The following is an 18,220-nucleotide window of genomic DNA, read 5'->3' on the forward strand; positions in this document are numbered from 1 at the left end:
CTTGATGATAAGTTCAAAAGGAAACTGAAGCCACTGAATCAGTACCCTCATTCGTGCAGGTTGTCCAGAACTTTCCTGACAAGCACAGAGCAGAGAATTATACTGAGCTTGTGGAGAAATTGCTGAAAGTATATTAGCTTACGGGAGTCAGAATGTCACTGAAGACGCATTTTTTATATTCTCATCTTGACTTTTTTCCACCAAATCTAAGCGATGTCAGAGATGAGCATGGGGAAAGATTTCATCAAGATATGAAGGTGATGGAAAACTCGGGAAAAATTCACTCCGAGCATGATGGGTGACTACTGTTGGTTCTTACAAAGAGAGATGGATGTGCAGTACAAGCCTCCAACATTTCTGGGCACGCGGACCTCACTTTTATTTTGAGATAAATTGACATTAATAGATAGATAGATAGATAGATAGATAGATAGATAGATAGATAGATAGATAGATAGATAGATAGATAGATAGATAGATAGAGGGTCCTTCAACATCTGCTGCAGTCTGCTGGAGCCAATCCCAGGGCGCAAGGCAGGAAACAAACCCCAGGCAGGGCACCAGTCCACCGCAGGGCACACAAACACACACACACCAGGGACAATTTAGAATCACCAATGCACCTAACCTGCATGTCTTTGGACTGTGGGAGGAAACTCACGCAGACACGGGGAGAACATGCAAACTCCACGCAGGGAAGCGAACCCGGGTCTCTTTACTGCGAGGCAGCAGCACTACCCACTGCGCCACCGTGCCACACATTATTATTATTATTATTATTGTTACTTATATCCTTAGCATATCATATGTGTTTACGTAGTGTGTTTAATTAAGTGTACATGTGTTTAAAGCGTGTGGAAGGGGTATTTTAAGGCTTAAACTATAAAAAATTGTTTATTTATATGGTCTTTCTATATTGCGGATTTTCACCTATCGCTGATGGCTCTGGAACGTAACTTCTGCAATGTGCGAGGGATCACTGTAATATAAAAAATCCAAAGTCTGTCTGTCTGTTCGTTTTTCACGACTTAACTACTTCACAGATTTAGAGTGGGTTTTTTTCTATAATTTGCTTGAACATTCCGGTTGATTTTGCGACTTCTCTCATTTCGCTAAGTATCACAGTTGGCTTGTGGTACCGATTTATTAGCGCAAATCAGAGAGATGCAGGGGGCCGTGTTAAAAGGATCGTGAAATTTTTTGGAAAGATCGACCACCCACCCCTAATTTGACTAATCAAGTTTTCAAATTTATGGAGGATTGATTAACCCTTTGGCGAGCTACTTGGAAAGGGGTGGCGAGCTACCGGTAGCTCACGAGTGACATGTTGGAGATCTCTGATAACCGTGATGCACTTGCTTACCGTGACGTTCACTGGGATTTGAAGACTTGTTTTATGTCCTTTTTCTTTATGTTTTATTGATTAGCTGTATTTTCTTTCAAAGTGTAATGCTCTGGGGCGGCACGGTGGCACAGTAAGGAGACCTGGGTTTGCTTCCCGGGTCCTCCCTGTGTAGAATTTGCATGTTCTCTCCGGTTCCCTCCCACAGTCCAAAGACATGCAGGTTAGGTGCATTGGTGATCCTAAATTTTCCCCAGTGTGTGCTTGGTATGCGTGCCCTGTGGTGAGCTGGCGCCCTGCCCGGGGATTGTTCCTGCCTTGCACCCTGTGTTGGCTGGGATTGGCTCCAGCAGACCCCTGTGTTCAGATATAGTGGGTTGGAAACTGACTGACTGACATTATTATGATGCAAATTCTGATGCCCGGGCGTATACAGCCGCCCTAACCCCTACACAGACAGGCATGGCACAGGTTTTAGTCCACACAGCACGCCGTTTGTTTACAAGTGCACTTTCCAGCACCAAGAGGAACCACCAACACAGTCCTTTTGCCACCATCTCCAGTCCTCCAGACAGGCTTTGCCTTGTTCCTTCTGACTCTGGCCCCCTGACTTCTGGCGACTGGCCCCTTTTTATAGGGACTCCAGGTGCCCAACGAGCTTCTTTCAGCAGCACTTACAGGTGTGGTGGAAATGCTGCCAAATAGGGCCCTTCAAATGTCCACACACCCCCTGGTAGTAGCCACGGGCCCCAACAGGGTTGAGCTTCTATGTTAATAACCCGTGGCCCGCTGGAAGCCAAAGGGGCTGCCTTCTGTCAGTCCGGGGGAGAGATAGATAGATAGATAGATAGATAGATAGATAGATAGATAGATAGATAGATAGATAGATAGATAGATAGATAGATAGATAGATAGATAGATAGATAGATAGATAGATAGATAGATAGATAGATAGATAGATAGATAGATAGATAGATAGATACTTTATTAAATTCACATACTCCAACAGCAGCATCTATATATATAAAATCCCTGTGAGCGTCCAGGTGTCCGTGTGTGTGTCTTCCGGTGAAGTGCGCATGCGCGGGGCACGGTGCGATGCGCGATATTACTGTCAGAGAAAGTTAGAGGCGTTTTACAGAAATACAAACCAGTATTACTACGAGAGGAAATTAAAGGTACACAATACAGTGACGCATATTACAGCCACATACAAGCCTGTATTACCGCCAGAGAAAATTAAAGGTATATTACGGACGTACAAGCCAGCGGACGTACAAGACGGTATCCTTCAATAAGGGCGCGCACAAAAAGGCGAGCCTCAAAAGGGCGACCTCAATTGGGCGCAGCGAATAAAGGTGCGTGTAAATAAAGATCTGCACCTTCAGAGCCATTTGAACTAAATTATCTACGAACGCCTTTATTCGCCGCGCTCAATTGAGGTCGCCCTTTTGAAGCTCGCCTTTTTGTGCGCGCCCTTATTGAATAGAGCCGTACAAGACAGTATTACTGTCACAGAAAATTAAAGACACACAATACATGGCGGCAGCCCACGAAGAACGGTCAGCTCAGCAAGTAAACATCAACAAAAGAAAGGCTGAAAGAAAGAAAAATACGACCAACAAAGAGAATGAGGTCAAAGTCCCTTGCCATTTAATATAGACTGTTCCTACTAACTGCGGTGGGTTGGCACCCTGCCCAGGATTGGTTCCCTGCCTTGTGCCCTGTGTTGGCTGGGATTGGCTCCAGCAGACCCCCGTGACTCTGTGTTTGGATTCAGCGGGTTGGAAAATGGATGGATGGATGGATGTTCCTACTAATGTTTATGCACTACTGTTCTAGCGCCCGTTATTGTAACGGGCTTAATGACTAGTACTGATAATAACAATATTAAATTAAAGAGTGATAACAATGCAGGTATAACAGACAATAACTTTGTATAATGTTAACGTTTACCCCCCCCGGTGGAATTGAAGAGTCGCATAGTTTGGGGGAGGAACGATCTCCTCAGTCTGTCAGTGGAGCAGGACGGTGACAGCAGTCTGTCGCTGAAGCTGCTCCTCTGTCTGGAGATGATTCTGTTCAGTGGATGCGGTGGATTCTCCATGATTGACAGGAGTCTGCTCAGCGGCCGTCGCTTTTAACACCATCCTCCCTCACAGATCGGTGTGCAAGCTGCTAGCCCTGGGACCCCCGTATTCCACCTGTGTATGGATTAAAGACTTCATGACAGACCACACACAAAGGGTTAGTTAGGGTGGGCCCTCACATCTTCTCGGCCGTCAGGCATTAGCACCGGCTCTCCTCAGGGCTGTGTGCTGAGCCCACTGCTCTTCACGTTGTACACACATGACTGCGCCCCCGCACACCACAGCAACACCATCGTCAAATTTGCAGACGACACCACTGTGGTGGGGCTCATCTCCGGGGTGGATGAGTCCGCCTACAGGGACGAAGTGGAGTGGCTGACAGCAACCTGCTCCTGAACACAAGTAAGACCAAGGAGCTCGTTGTGGACTTCAGGAGAAAGAAAACGGACATCAAACCACTCAACATTGGAGGGGACTGTGTGGAGAGGGTGTTAGACTTCCGCTTCCTGGGAGTCCACATCATGGAAAATCTGTCCTGGGGTGTGAACACAGCAGAGCTGGTGAAGAAGGCTCAGCAGAGAGTCCTCAGGAAGAATAACACCCCCCAAAAACTGCTGGTGTCCTTCTATCGCTGCTCTAATTGAGAGTATCCTGTGCCACTGCCTCTGCATGAGGTTTACCAGCTGAACAACAGGGCAGAGGAAAACACTTCAGCGGATGGTAAAGACGGCCCAGCAGATCATCGGCTGTCCTGTACCCTCTCTCGCTGCCCCAGGAAAGCAGAAAACATCTTGAAAGACTCCTCACACCCCGCTCATGACATCAAGCAGAAGACAAAGGGACATCAAAACAAAGACTCATAGACTGAATGACAGTTTCTACCCTGTTGCCATCTGGGCACTGAATGCCACCTCATCACCTCCAATGCAGCAGCACAATAGACGACATCTTGTGCCATAGTGTTCATGTAAGGTCTTATGTTGAATGTTTGTGTTCTACCTCATTTCTTCTTCTCCTTTTGTAATTCTATTTTATTTATATTTTGACACCGCAGGGACTGCACCTAATTTCGTTGTATTTGTTACAATGACAATAAAGAGATTCAGATATTTGGATTCTGCTTAACGTCTGACACCGTAAATGGGAGCCGACAGAGCAACCCGCTCAGACACGGCATTGCAGAGAGAAGAGCCGAGCCACACTTTGGAATGACAACGCTCTGGACTGGTTTAGCCAATCATTACCCCCTGGCGCCATGGGGTGCCCACTGAGGGTCTCTCTTTTCTCACTTTCTCCTATCTCCTTCTCTTTGGGACGTCCCCTGTGTGTGTCTCCACTTATTTGCCAGCCTCCCTTTGCCATGTTGCGGTCATGCTTCTGCTTGCATTGGCATAACTACAGGCAGTTGCCCCCCCCCCCCAGTGCCCAAGGGGGCTCACAATGACCGCATGGTTGTTGTTTTCACAAGGCTTTATTTATTATTAATTTGCTGGCTCTGCTTGACATTGGAATGAAAAGGTCGATGGTGTTACCATTCCCACAATTCCACACAGCCTAATGATGATGATTGACCTTTAGGGGGCTTATGTGCTCATTCATGGAGACCACTTTGGTTTAAATTGGATTTCATGTTTCAGTACTCAGTACTCTAAGTTATTCTTTATGCACCAGCAAGCCCTCAAATTCTATTATTGTGCCATTGTGTCATAACTGAGCATTCTGGGTCACCCATGCAAACAACCGGGCACAGGCTGGCAATGCCCCATGCCTCTCTCTCGCTCTCTCTGTCATCCTGAAGACACTCCGCCAAGGTAAGCCCCCCCATGTCAGACTAAGTGAACCGAGCAGGGAGGAGCTGGGCTCCTCGGCTCCCGTCTAATTAATCTTGATCACCGCTAATTGGGCCCAAACTCGTTATTCACTGCATCTTCCTGTCATTTTGTTTGCCTGTCGCCGCAAAAAACTGCTGCAGACAGCAAAAAGAAAAGACGAGAAACAAAAGATAAAGAAAAAACTCACGAAAGCAAAATGACAGCCGTCGTGGATCTGAAGAGAAGCGTCAGCAGAAAACACGGAATCGACCCCCAAATGTCGACAAACCCGCCGAACAACACAGGATGATGTGCACTACAGGTGTGTGACACGAAACAAAACCTGAAAATAGAAAAGACACCACACTGGCACTCTCTGATGCCATCTCCTGGCTGGGGGGGCACAAGGCTGACACCACAGCTCAAGAAACATTGGCTGTACAGCACACAGCATCCATAATTGGAGCTCTCGATATCTCCTGCCAATTCAAGCCCCTCTGGCACACATGTGGCAGCCTGGGCACCAGTGAAGGAGACTGCAGAGCCCTGTAGGGCATGTGGAGACGTGACTTGTGTGTCACAGGGGGAAGGACTGGCACCCATGTACCCACCAGTCATGGCTATGTACCCTCCTTATAGTTAAACTAGGGCTTCTAGCAGGATTAGTAGTAGCAGCGGAAATAACATCGACACCAACATGTCATCCAAAAGGCAGCACAGCGATAGATAGATAGATAGATAGATAGATAGATAGATAGATAGATAGATAGATAGATAGATAGATAGATAGATAGATAGATAGATAGATAGATAGATAGATAGACATGAAAGGCACTATAGATAGATAGATAGATAGATAGATAGATAGATAGATAGATAGATAGATAGATAGATAGATAGATAGATAGATAGATAGATAGATAAATATGAAAGGCACTATATAACATAGATAGATAGATAGATAGATAGATAGATAGATAGATAGATAGATAGATAGATAGATAGATAGATAGATAGATAGATAGATAGATAGATAGATAGATAGATAGATAGATAGATAGATAGATAGATAGATAGATAGATTGCGGGGGGCTGTGGCAGGCCTCTTATCGCTGTAGTAAGGGGGCTTCTGTTCAGGATGTTCTATAAGCCCACCATCCCAGGAGCTGCCTACCTGGTGGCAGGTGTTCTGAAGTATGGCTGTGCCCAGACTCTCATTGTTTCACTATGCATTCCTATTGTTTTTTGTTCAGTCGCACAGCCCAGTGTCCATGTTCTCTGATATTCACTTCAACTCTTCTCATGGTAGAGTGCTGCACTCTGTTTGGTCAGATTACCCATAACCCATCAGGATTGTGTCATACTGCGTCAGCTTCTGTCCGTTGTAGTTACCATGTAATTCCCAAATTGCCTTTTACTTTTTTGATTTGTCCCCATGCCTTTGATTGTTTCACCATCTCAGGATGTTTTAGCATCAATATGTTGGGACTGTCATGTAATTTTCAAATTGCCTTTGCCTTTTGATTTTCCTTCATACAGTGCATCCAGAAAGTATTCCCAGCGCATTACTTTTTCCACATTTTGTTATGTTACAGCCTTATTCCAAAAAGGATTAAATTCATTTTTTTCCTCAGAATTCTACACACAACACCCCATAATGACAACATGAAAAAAGTTTACTTGAGGTTTTTGCAAATTTATTAAAAATAAAATAATTGAGAAAGCACATGTACATAAGTATTCACAGCCTTTGCCATGAAGCTCCAAATTGAGCTCAGGTGCATCCTGTTTCCCCTGATCATCCTTGAGATGTTTCTGCAGCTTCATTGGAGTCCACCTGTGGTAAATTCAGGTGACTGGACATGATTTGGAAAGGCACACACCTGTCTATAGAAGGTCCCACAGTTGACAGTTCATGTCAGAGCACAAACCAAGCATGAAGTCAAAGGAATTGTCCAAGACAGGATTGTCTTGAGGCACAAATCTGAGGAAGGTTACAGAAAAATTTCTGCTGCTTTGAAGGTCCCAATGAGCACAGTGGCCTCCATCATCCAAAAGTCGAAGAAGTTTGAAACCACCAGGACTCTTCCTAGAGCTGGCCGGCCATCTAAACTGAGCAATCTGGGGAGAAGGGCCTTAGTCAGGGAGGTGACCAAGAACCCGATGGTCACTCTGTCAGAGCTCCAGAGGTCCTCTGTGGAGAGAAGAGAACCTTCCAGAAGGACAACCATCTCTGCAGCAATCCACCAATCAGGCCTGTATGGTAGAGTGGCCAGACGGAAGCCACTCCTTAGTAAAAGGCACATGGCAGCCCGCCTGGAGTTTGGCAAAAGGCACCTGAAGGACTCTCAGACCATGAGAAAGAAAATTCTCTGGTCTGATGAGACAAAGATTGAACTCTTTGGTGTGAATGCCAGGCGTCACAATTGGAGGAAACCAGGCACCGCTCATCACCAGGCCAATACCATCCCTACAGTGAAGCATGGTGGTGGCAGCATCATGCAATGGGGATGTTTTTCAGCGGCAGGGACTGGGAGACTAGTCAGGATAAATGGAAAGATGACTGCAGCAATGTACAGAGACATCCTGGATGAAAACCTGCTCCAGAGCGCTCTTGACCTCAGACTGGGGCGACGGTTCATCTTTCAGCAGGACAACGACCCCAAGCACACAGTCAAGATATCAAAGGAGTGGCTTCAGGACAACTCTGTGAATGTCCTTGAGTGGCCCAGCCAGAGCCCAGACTTGAATCCAATTGAACATCTCTGGAGAGATCTTAAAATGGCTGTGCACCGACACTTCCCATCCAACCTGATGGAGCTTGAGAGGTGCTGCAAAGAGGAATGGGCGAAACTGGCCAAGGATAGGTGTGCCAAGCTTGTGGCATCATATTCAAAAAGACTTGAGGCTGGAATTGCTGCCAAAGGTGCATCGACAAAGTATTGAGCAAAGGCTGTGAATACTTATGGACATGGGATTTGTCAGTTTATTTATTTTTAATATATTTGCAAAAACCTCAAGTAAACTTTTTTCACATTGTCATTATGGGGTGTTGTGTGTAGAATTCTGAGGAAAAAAATGAATTTAATCCATTTTGGAATAAGGCTGTGACATAACAAAATGTGGAAAAAGTGATGCGCTGGGAATACTTTCTGGATGCACTGTATTTCAGATTGAACTAACACCTGTTGGTCTGAGTTTCCTGAAATGTCAAAAGCTGGACATCCCCCCAGTCAAAGGTAGGACGACTTCTCGACGATATCAGAACATTGCTGAGTTCTCTATAGCGCCTTCCACAGGCCATCACATCACAAAGTATTTAATAGAGAGTGTGACCAGCAGGAGGTGCTGCAGCTCCCCAAATCCCAGACACAAGTCCCAATATAAATTTAAGGTTTCATCTTTTCAATATCTTCTACAAAGGGCACAGATCAAACACAGTACAACTCTTCAGTCTCCTTTTCCTGCTCCCCCTCTGCAACTCCATCTAATCTTCGTCCACATCCACCTGAGTCTCGCTCCCCCACAAGACTGTCCCTCAGAAGCACTTCTGGGTAAGGCTGAAACCCCACAAAGTAGGAACCATTAATTCCTTTAGTGTCCCCTGTTGGACCTGGAAAAAGTTGTGGACTTTTCTTTGCTCCAGCCACAGTTTACATGTTTTTAGGACTCTTTTACTATTATTTGGAATTTAAAACCCAGACCTCCCTTCTGAGGCCTCTTATGTGGTTGCAGCCAGCCAGGCCTGGGAGTGATTTTTTTTTTTTGGGCATATTTTGGGGAGCGCGGGGCTCACCCCTTGTTATTTTGGCTGCCAGTGTAATCCTAACAGAATGAACTGGCCCGGACTTCAATTAGCAGGGTTGGGGGCGGTCCCTTAATTATGATGGACAGGTGGCCCCGCCTCTTTGGGATGCTCCTTTAGCATCCCCTGGTGGTACCCACGGAATCCAAGAGGGCTCTCCCCTGAAGCTGTAGTTCCCATCATGCCCTGGTTGTATCTGTAGAAGTACTGTACCCCAGGAGAGCTGCCACCTAGCGTTTTCGGGGAGAAAATGACATCCTGTCTATTTGATGAACTGGCCTCCCAGCCAGGTAAGGGTCCTTATTCAATCCCAGTACCAGTACCTGCATGTCGGCCATTACAGGAGAGATATCTGTAGTGACTGCAGTGGGCCGAGGGCAGGGTGGTGGGTAGAATCAGGAGATGGTGATACAGAAATTAACAAGCTAAGATCAAAACCAAAAGAGCAAGATTCGTGCAAAAGAGACAAAAATCACAGTCAACACCAAACATTTACACATAAACTGAACCAAAATAGAAAAAAAAAATAAAATTCAAACCAAGATTTAAAGAAAATAACACAAAGCTGTTAAGATGATTGGTATGGTCAGGCCAGGACTCCTTCCCCAGCTCACGGTGAGAGTGTTTCTTTTTCTCTTCTTTGCACTCTTTTCTTATCATCCGTTTTTTTCTGCTGTTTTTGTAAAATGATTTTTGGATTTTTAAGATTTGTCCCGTCAGGCACTTCATCTCCGTTTTACCAGATTTTTGTTTATTTAGTTTCTATGTTTGTTGAAGGTCTTTTTGTATTTTGTGGGAGGATCACCCAATAGGCGGAGCCACCTGTCCATCACTGTGAAGAGACTGCCCCCAGCCCTATAAAGCATGCTGGGAACTGAAGTCCTGGGTGGTTAATTTCATGGAGGTGGCTTCTGATTGGTGACTTTTGTGCTCTTTGTGATTTTTGTTGTTGGGTTTTGACTTCTTGAGGGTCTCAGTTAAGGATACTCTTTTAGATTTTTTTTGGGGGTGGGGGGGATTGTTTTCCTGTATTTCCATTTGCAAGTTAATTTTTGTTTGGCTCATGAAAGCCTTTTGTGTATTCTACTTGTATTTTCATACACTTCTCTTTGCTCCACCCACAGTTTCCGTGTTTCTCCCTCTTTAGAAACATATTTCTAAATTTGTGGTACTCTTTTGCTATTATTTGGAATTTAAAACCCAGACCTCCTTTCTGAGGCCTCTTATGTGGCCTGGGAGTGAAATTTGTTTCTTGGGCATATTTTTTTTGGGGGGGGCTCACCCCTTTGATATTTTGACTGCCAGAGCAATCCTAACAGAATGAACTGGCCCAGACTTCAATTAGCAGGGTTGGGGGCGGTCCCTTAATTATGATGGACAGGTGGCCCCGCCTCTAAGGGATCCACCTACAAATTATAAGGAACGTAGCAGTACGTATTCTCACTTATGGAAGCTAAATAAATGAGAAATTAAATTAAATACATGACTAGGTAAAATGGCAATTATTAAACAATATTATAAGAACACAATAGCAAACAATGAAGGATAATGAAAAGGAGCACTTTAAACAGGCACCAGGTGAGGCACCCTGACTTGACTATTAACAATCGTATCCACAAATTTGGACAAACTAGGATGTGTCTGACGCCAAAGGGGGGCGTCCCACCAGGAGTAGTCAGTCCAAATAATTCAAAAGCGAGGATCAGGAGAAAGAAGGGAAGTGAAAGGGCAAAGTGAGGGGTCAAAAATGGGAGCCACGTCAAAGCCAAATGGCACACCTAAAATCTCAGACAAAGTGCAGAACTTTGTTTAAAAAAATAAATAAATAACAACAGTAATCAAAGTCCCAAGTTAGTGGCACGCTGCGTTTTGCTCCAGTCTCGGATACTCGCCACTGTTTTAGCAGGTTCTTTATACCAAGTGCATCGATGACATCACAAGAGGTGTGGCCACAGTGCATAATGGGAAATCTCTATGGAAACTGACAACACAAACTCACCACAGAGTGGCGCCATCTGTAATACAAAGTAGCTTTGGAGGAAACAGCAAATGAAACATTACATTTCTAAACCGAAGGTCCAAACAAAATTCCGATTGCAGAATTGTATTTCTTGAGCGTTCAAAACTCCAAAACAACACCAGGATTACTAAGTCCAGCTTCAGGGAAAGCAAATCATAAGAACATTAGAACACTCTGGACGAGAACAGGCCATTCGGCCCAGTAAAGCTCACCAGTCCTCTCCACTTAATTCTTCTAAAATAACATCAAGTCGAGTTTTGAAGGTCCCTAAAGTCCTCCAGGCCCCCACACTACTTGGTCTCTTATTCCAAGTGTCTATCATTCTTTGTATAAAGAAAAACTTGCTAATGTTTGTGTGACATTTCCCCTTCACAAGTTTCCAGCTGTGTCCCCATTGACCTCATTTTAAAGTCACCGTCTGATCCACTGCACTAATTCCCTTCATCATTTTGAACACTTCAGTCAGGTCTCCTCTTCATCACTGTAAAGGCTCAGCTCTTTTAGTCTTCATAACTCACCCCCTGTAGCTCTCAATCAGCCTCATTGCTCTTCTCTGGACTCTCTCTTGTGCTGCTGTGTCTTTATGGAGTCATAAACTGACCACAGTACCCCAGATGAGGCCTCACCAGTGTGTTATAAAGCCTGAGCAGAACCTCCTGGGACTTGTACTCCACACATCAAGGCGCTATATAACCTGACATTCTGTTAGCCTTCTTAATGGCCTCTGAACACTGTCTGGACGTTGATAGCTTAGAGTCCACTATGACTCCTAAAACCTTCTCATAAGGTCGACTCTTGATGTTCAGACCTCCCATTGTGTTTTCAGACCTAAACCTGGAGACCCAAACTGCACCCAGTACACCAGATGAGGCCTCACCAGTGTGTTATAAAGCTTGAGCAGAACCTCCTGTGGCATGTACTGCACACGTCAAGGCGCTATATAACCTGACATGCTATTAGAACATTAGAACACTCTGCACAAGAACAGGCCATTCAGCCCAACAAAGCTTGCCAGTCCTCTCCACTTAATTCTTCTAAAATAACATCAAGTTGAGTGATGAATGTCACTGCAGTCCTCCTGTCCACCACACTACTTGGTCACTTATTCCAAGTGTCTGTGGCTCTCTGTGTGTAAAAACAATTCCTAATATTTCTGTAAATTTCCCCTTCAGAAGTTCCCAACTGTGTCCCCATGTTCTTGATGACCTCATTTTAAAGTCACCGTCTGATCCACTGCACTAATTCCCTTCCTCATTTTGCACACTTCAGTCAGGTCTCCTCTTCATCTCTGTAAAGGCTCAGCTCTTTTAATCTTCATAACTCACCCCCTGTAGCCCCTCAATCAGCCTCGTTGCCTCTTCTCTGTACCTTTTCTTGTGCTGTTATGTCCTTTTTGTAGCTTGGAGACCCAAACTGTACCCCGGACTCCAGATGAGGTCTCACTGGTGTGTTATAAAGTTTCAGCAGATCCTCCTTGGACTTGTACTGCACACATCAAGGTGCTATATAACCTGACATTCTGTTAGAAGATTAGAACACTGTGGATGAGAATTGGCCATTCAGTCCACCAAGCCCACCACACCTATCCATTTAATTCTTGTAAAATAACATCAAGTCGAGTTTTGAAAGTCCTTAAAGTCCTGCTGTCCACCACACTACTTGGTCTCTTATTCCAAGTGTCTGTGGCTCTCTGTGTGAAGATAAACTTCCTAATGTTTTTGTAAATTTCCCCTTCACAAGTTTCCAACGGTGTCCCTGTGTTCTTGATGACCTCATTTTAAAGTCACCGTCTGATCCACTGCACTAATTCCCTTCATCATTTTGCACACTTCAGTCAGGTCTCATCTTCATCACTTTAAAGGCTCGGCTCTTTTAATCTTCATAACTCACCCCCTGTAGCCCCTCAATCAGCCTCGTCGCTCTTCTCTGGACTTCCTCCAGTGCTGCTGTGTCTTTATGGAGTCATAAACTGACCACAGTACTCCAGATGAGGCCTCACCAGTGTGTTATAAAGCTTGAGCAGAACCTCCTGTGGCTTGTACTGCACACATCAAGGCGCTATATAACCTGACATTCTGTTAGCCTTCTTCATGGCTTCTGAACACCGTCTGTCTGATAGTCCACTACGTCTCCTAAATCCTTCTTATAAGGTGGACTCTTGATTTTCCGACAGCCCATTGTGTATTCACACATCACATTTTTCCTTCCTATGTGTAATTATTTACATTTACTGACATTAAATTTCATCGTCCACAAATCTGCCTGAGCCTGTCTGCTGTCCAAGTACTTCTGTGATGACATAATGGATTCCAAATTATCTGCTAATCCACCTCTCTTGGTATCATCTGCAAACTTAACCAGCTTGTTCCTTATAAGAGAGAATCATATCATCCTCCACCCTCCTGCTCTGTGCCAACCAGCATGACTTCCCCTCCTTTCACCATCTTCATGGCCTCCCTCTTCTGCAACCTCCTTTTTGAAAATGATAGTCACAACAAGAATGGCCTGTAGACGGGCGCTTTGTCCACTGCCTCCACAAGTGGGCACTCCTGAGTAGCTGAACTGGGATGTCAGCAGGGAGAATGTGGCCAATTGCTAGGTCCTCACAGGTCTATATTGGGGGCTCGACAAGGGACCTCGTCTCTGACGTGAATGTAATAAAAAATGAACACGGCGGGCACAGCTCGGTCAAGTGAGTCCAAATCCCAGTGACGCCATCTACAGCCACGTCTGGGGACTTAGCCATAAATAAAAGTCAAGAGAGTGACCTGGCCTGCACAGAGAAGCGGATCGAGTGTCGTATTAATCCCACAAGGCGGATATTTCTTGCGCTTCACTGATGTTTCTCTGAAACCAGAGCCGGGGATAGTAATTGTATTTCTGTGTTTATTGTAACTTTTTGACCCTCAAAGAATTTGGCAGCGCCAGGGGCCGGGATTGTGTATTTTGGAGCTCTGCCCCTCAGTTCCTCTCTCTGTTTATTTTATTCTGCTGCCACTGTACAGAGGAAAGCCTCCATCTAACAATCCCTCTGTCTGCCAACCTTATGAATGGTATACCTCTCTGGAATGCCCTCCACTCATCAGACCTTTAACATTCAATGTCTTGATATGGACAGGGAGAAACCGTAAAAAAAAAAACAAAACAAAAAAACAAAAAACAAAGCAAAGTTCCTTTAACTTTTGAGGATTTGTTAAGTACAAGTTGTGCTACCTGTCTAACATGCGGTGAAATTGATGTTTGCAGTGCACCATCTTTTGGAATGTATTATGTAATGCATGTAGTAATAAAATGCAACACACTTTTCACTCCAACAGATGGCACATCACAAACATTAGCACTGCTTTAATGAATACAATACGAAATGTTTGCAATGCTTGTAGTAATAAAATGCAACACACTTTTCACTCCAACAGATGGTGCATCACAAACATTAGCACTGCTTTAATAATAATAATTCTTTGCATTTATATAGCGCTTTTCTCACTATTCAAAGAGCTTAGCAAGGGCCCAAAGGAGCAGAGTCCCTTTTGGCATTTACGGGATTTGAACCGGCAACCTTCTGAATGCCAGTGCAGATCCCTAGCCTAAATACCATACCAAATTTTTGCAATGTTTGTAGCACTAAAATGCATCACACTTTCACTCCAACAGATGGTGCATCACAAACATTAGCACTGCTTTTATGAATACCATTCCAAATTTTTGCAATGCTTGTAGTACTAAAATGCATCACACGTTACCATTCTAACAGATGGCGCATCACAAACATTAGCACTGCTTTTATGAATACCATATGAAATGTTTGTAAAGCTTATAGCACTAAAATGCATCACACATTTCACTCCAACAGATGACGCATCAGAAACATTAGCACTGCTTTTATGAATACCATATGAAATGTTTGCAAAGCTTATAGTACTAAAATGCATCGCACATTTCACTCCAACAGATGGCTCATCACAAACATTAGCACTGCTTTTATGAATACCATATGAAATGTTTGCAAAGCTTATAGTACTAAAATGCACCACACATTTCACTCCAACAGATGGCGCATCACAAACATTAGCACTGCTTTTATGAATACCATATGAAATGTTTGCAAAGCTTATAGAACTAAAATGCATCACACATTTCACTCCAACAGATGGCGCATCAGAAACATTAGCACTGCTTTTATGAATACCATATGAAATGTTTGCAAAGCTTATAGTACTAAAATGCATCGCAAATTTCACTCCAACAGATGGCGCATCAGAAACATTAGCATTGCTTTTATGAATACCATATGAAATGTTTGCAAAGCTTATAGTACTAAAATGCATCGCACATTTCACTCCAACAGATGGCGCATCACAAACATTAGCACTGCTTTTATGAATACCATATGAAATGTTTGCAAAGCTTATAGTACTAAAATGCATCACACATTTCACTCCAACAGATGGTGCATCACAAACATTAGCACTGCTTTTATGAATACCATATGAAATGTTTGCAAAGCTTATAGTACTAAAATGCATCACACATTTCACTCCAACAGATGGCGCATCAGAAACATTAGCACTGCTTTTATGAATACCATATGAAATGTTTGCAAAGCTTATAGTACTAAAATGCACCACACATTTCACTCCAACAGATGGCGCATCACAAACATTAGCACTGCTTTTATGAATACCATACTAAATTTTTGCAATGCTTGTAGTACTAAAATGCATAACACGTTACCATTCCAACAGACGGCGCATCACAAACATTAGCACTGCTTTTATGAATACCATAAGAAATGTTTGAAATGCTTGTAGTACTAAAATGCATCACACTTTTTATTCCAACGGATGGCGCATCACAAACATTATTACTGCTTTTATGAATACCATACCAAATTATTGCAATTCTTGTAGTACTAAAATGCATTACATTTTTTCATTCCAACAGATGGTGCATCACAAACATTATTGGAATGTCTTTTGCAATGCATGTAGTAATAAAATCATTGATTTTGTTTCATTCCAACAGATGCCACATCTGCTGCCTCTCCCCAGCCTCTGGACTGCTGTTCTTACACCCATCCTGGTCTGCAGACTCCACCTTGGCGATACAGGAAATCCCTGGCAGCCCACCTTTACTGCAAACAGCCAGGCTTATCATCCTTTGTTTTTGCAGTTGTTTATCGGCTGTTGGCATCTGCCATTCTTCTGCTCTGCAGCCTCCTCACTGCCCTCTTCCCATAGGACGCTCATTTCTAGTGTAATGATTTGCTTCTCTTTTGTTGACCTTTAATGACCTCTTGGGCACGGCCATCAGCAGTGTGTGTGACTGTGGAGAGAGTGTCGACCTCGGCAGTGACATTCATGTCACTCTGGTGACTCTTCCTATGAAGTCAGTAGATAAATTGGGAGAACATGGGGGGTCATGAGGTCACTTTAAAGGGATGTGTGGCCCTCCTGATATCTCCGAAAAAGGACGAAGGTCCAAGTCTTTAGAGTCCTGGTGCTTCCTGTCTGCATGACATGGACGCTATCCAGATGAAGACTGAACTCCTTCATGTGGGTCTCTTCAGAGAATCCTTGGGTCCCACTGGTGTGACTTTGTGTTGCTCATGGAGTCCCGAATGAGGCACATGACCTGCATTGTGAGGGAGCGTCAGTTATGACATTACGGCCATGTGGCACCATTACCCGAGGGTGATCCGGCTCATTGATGAGGACCCAAGCAGCTGGACCAGGCCAAGGGTAACACCAGATAGAGGGTGTGAAAGGTGTTATATAGGCGTCCGACCTGACACAGACTGACAACGGAGACACGTGAAAGCTAAACAAAAAGATTTATTTTTCTTCACCTGTGGGGCACGTCTTCCCCGTGTCCCACAGGCAGTACACAATCCCAAAAGCACACCAAACAAAATAAAGCATCCATCCATCCATCCATTTTCCAATCCACTGAATCCGAACACAGGGTCACGAGAGAGAGAGAGAGAGAGCAAGAGTGTGAGAGAGAGAGAGAGAGAGAGAGAGCGAGAGAGAGAGAGAAAGAGAGAGAGCGAGCGAGCACAAGCAAGCGAGAGAGAGAGGGAGAGAGAGAGCAAGAGTGTGAGTGAGAGAGAGAGAGCGAGAGAGCACAAGCAAGTGAGAGAGAGAGGGAGAGCGCGAGTGACAGGGAGAGCGAGAGAGAGAGTGAGAGAGAGAGAGAAAGAGAGAGAGCGAGCGAGCACAAGCAAGCGAGAGAGAGAGAGCGCGAGCAAGAGAGAGAGAGAGCAAGCGAGAGAGCAAGAGTGCGAGTGAGAGAGAGAGGGAGAGAGAGAGCGAGAGAGCACAAGCAAGTGAGAGAGAGAGGGAGAGAGCATGAGTAAGAGAGAGAGATAGAGCGCGAGTGACAGGGAGAGCGAGAGAGAGAGAGAGAGAGTGAGAGAGAGAGAGCGCAACTGAGAGGGAGAGCAAGAGCGCGACCAAGAGAGAGAATGAGAGAGAGAGAGTGTGACTGAGAGAGAGAGAGAATGAGAGAGAGAGAGAGCGAGAGAGAGAGAGAGAGCATGAGTGATAGAGAGAGAGAGCGCGAGCGAGAGAGAGAGAGAGTGAGAGAGAAAGAGAGCGAGAGAGAGAGCACGACTGAGAGGGAGAGCGAGAGCGCGAGAGAGAATGAGAGAGAGCATGAGAGAGAGAGAATGAGAGAGAGAGAGAGAGAGCGAGAGAGAGAGAGAGAGAAAGAGAAAGAGAGCGACTGAGAGAGAGAGCGAGAGTGCGACAGAGAGAGAGAGAGAATGAGAGAGAGAAAGAGTGCGAGAGAGAGAGAATGAGAGAGAGAGAGAGGGCGACTGAGAGAGAGAGCGAGAGTGCGACCGAGAGAGAGAGAGAATGAGAGAGAGAGAGAGAGTGCGACCAAGAGAGAGAGAGAGAGAAAGAGAGTGCGAGCGAGAGAGAGAGGGGGTCTGCTGGAGCCAATCCCAGCCAACACAGGGCACAAGGCAGGAACAAAATAAAGCAATGCAGCAAAACAAGACACACTCCTCCTGGTGAGTGTTGTCCTCCTCTTCCTCCTCCTCCTCCTCCTGACTCTGGCCTCTAGAAGTGCTTCAGGTGATAAGTAACCTAATTCAGGCGGCAGTTCCGGGTGTGGCTCGTTAAGCCATGCAGCTCCCCCTGGCAT

This window comes from Erpetoichthys calabaricus, chromosome 3, assembly GCF_900747795.2.
Source record: "Erpetoichthys calabaricus chromosome 3, fErpCal1.3, whole genome shotgun sequence".
NCBI classification, from domain to species: Eukaryota; Metazoa; Chordata; class Cladistia; order Polypteriformes; family Polypteridae; genus Erpetoichthys; species Erpetoichthys calabaricus.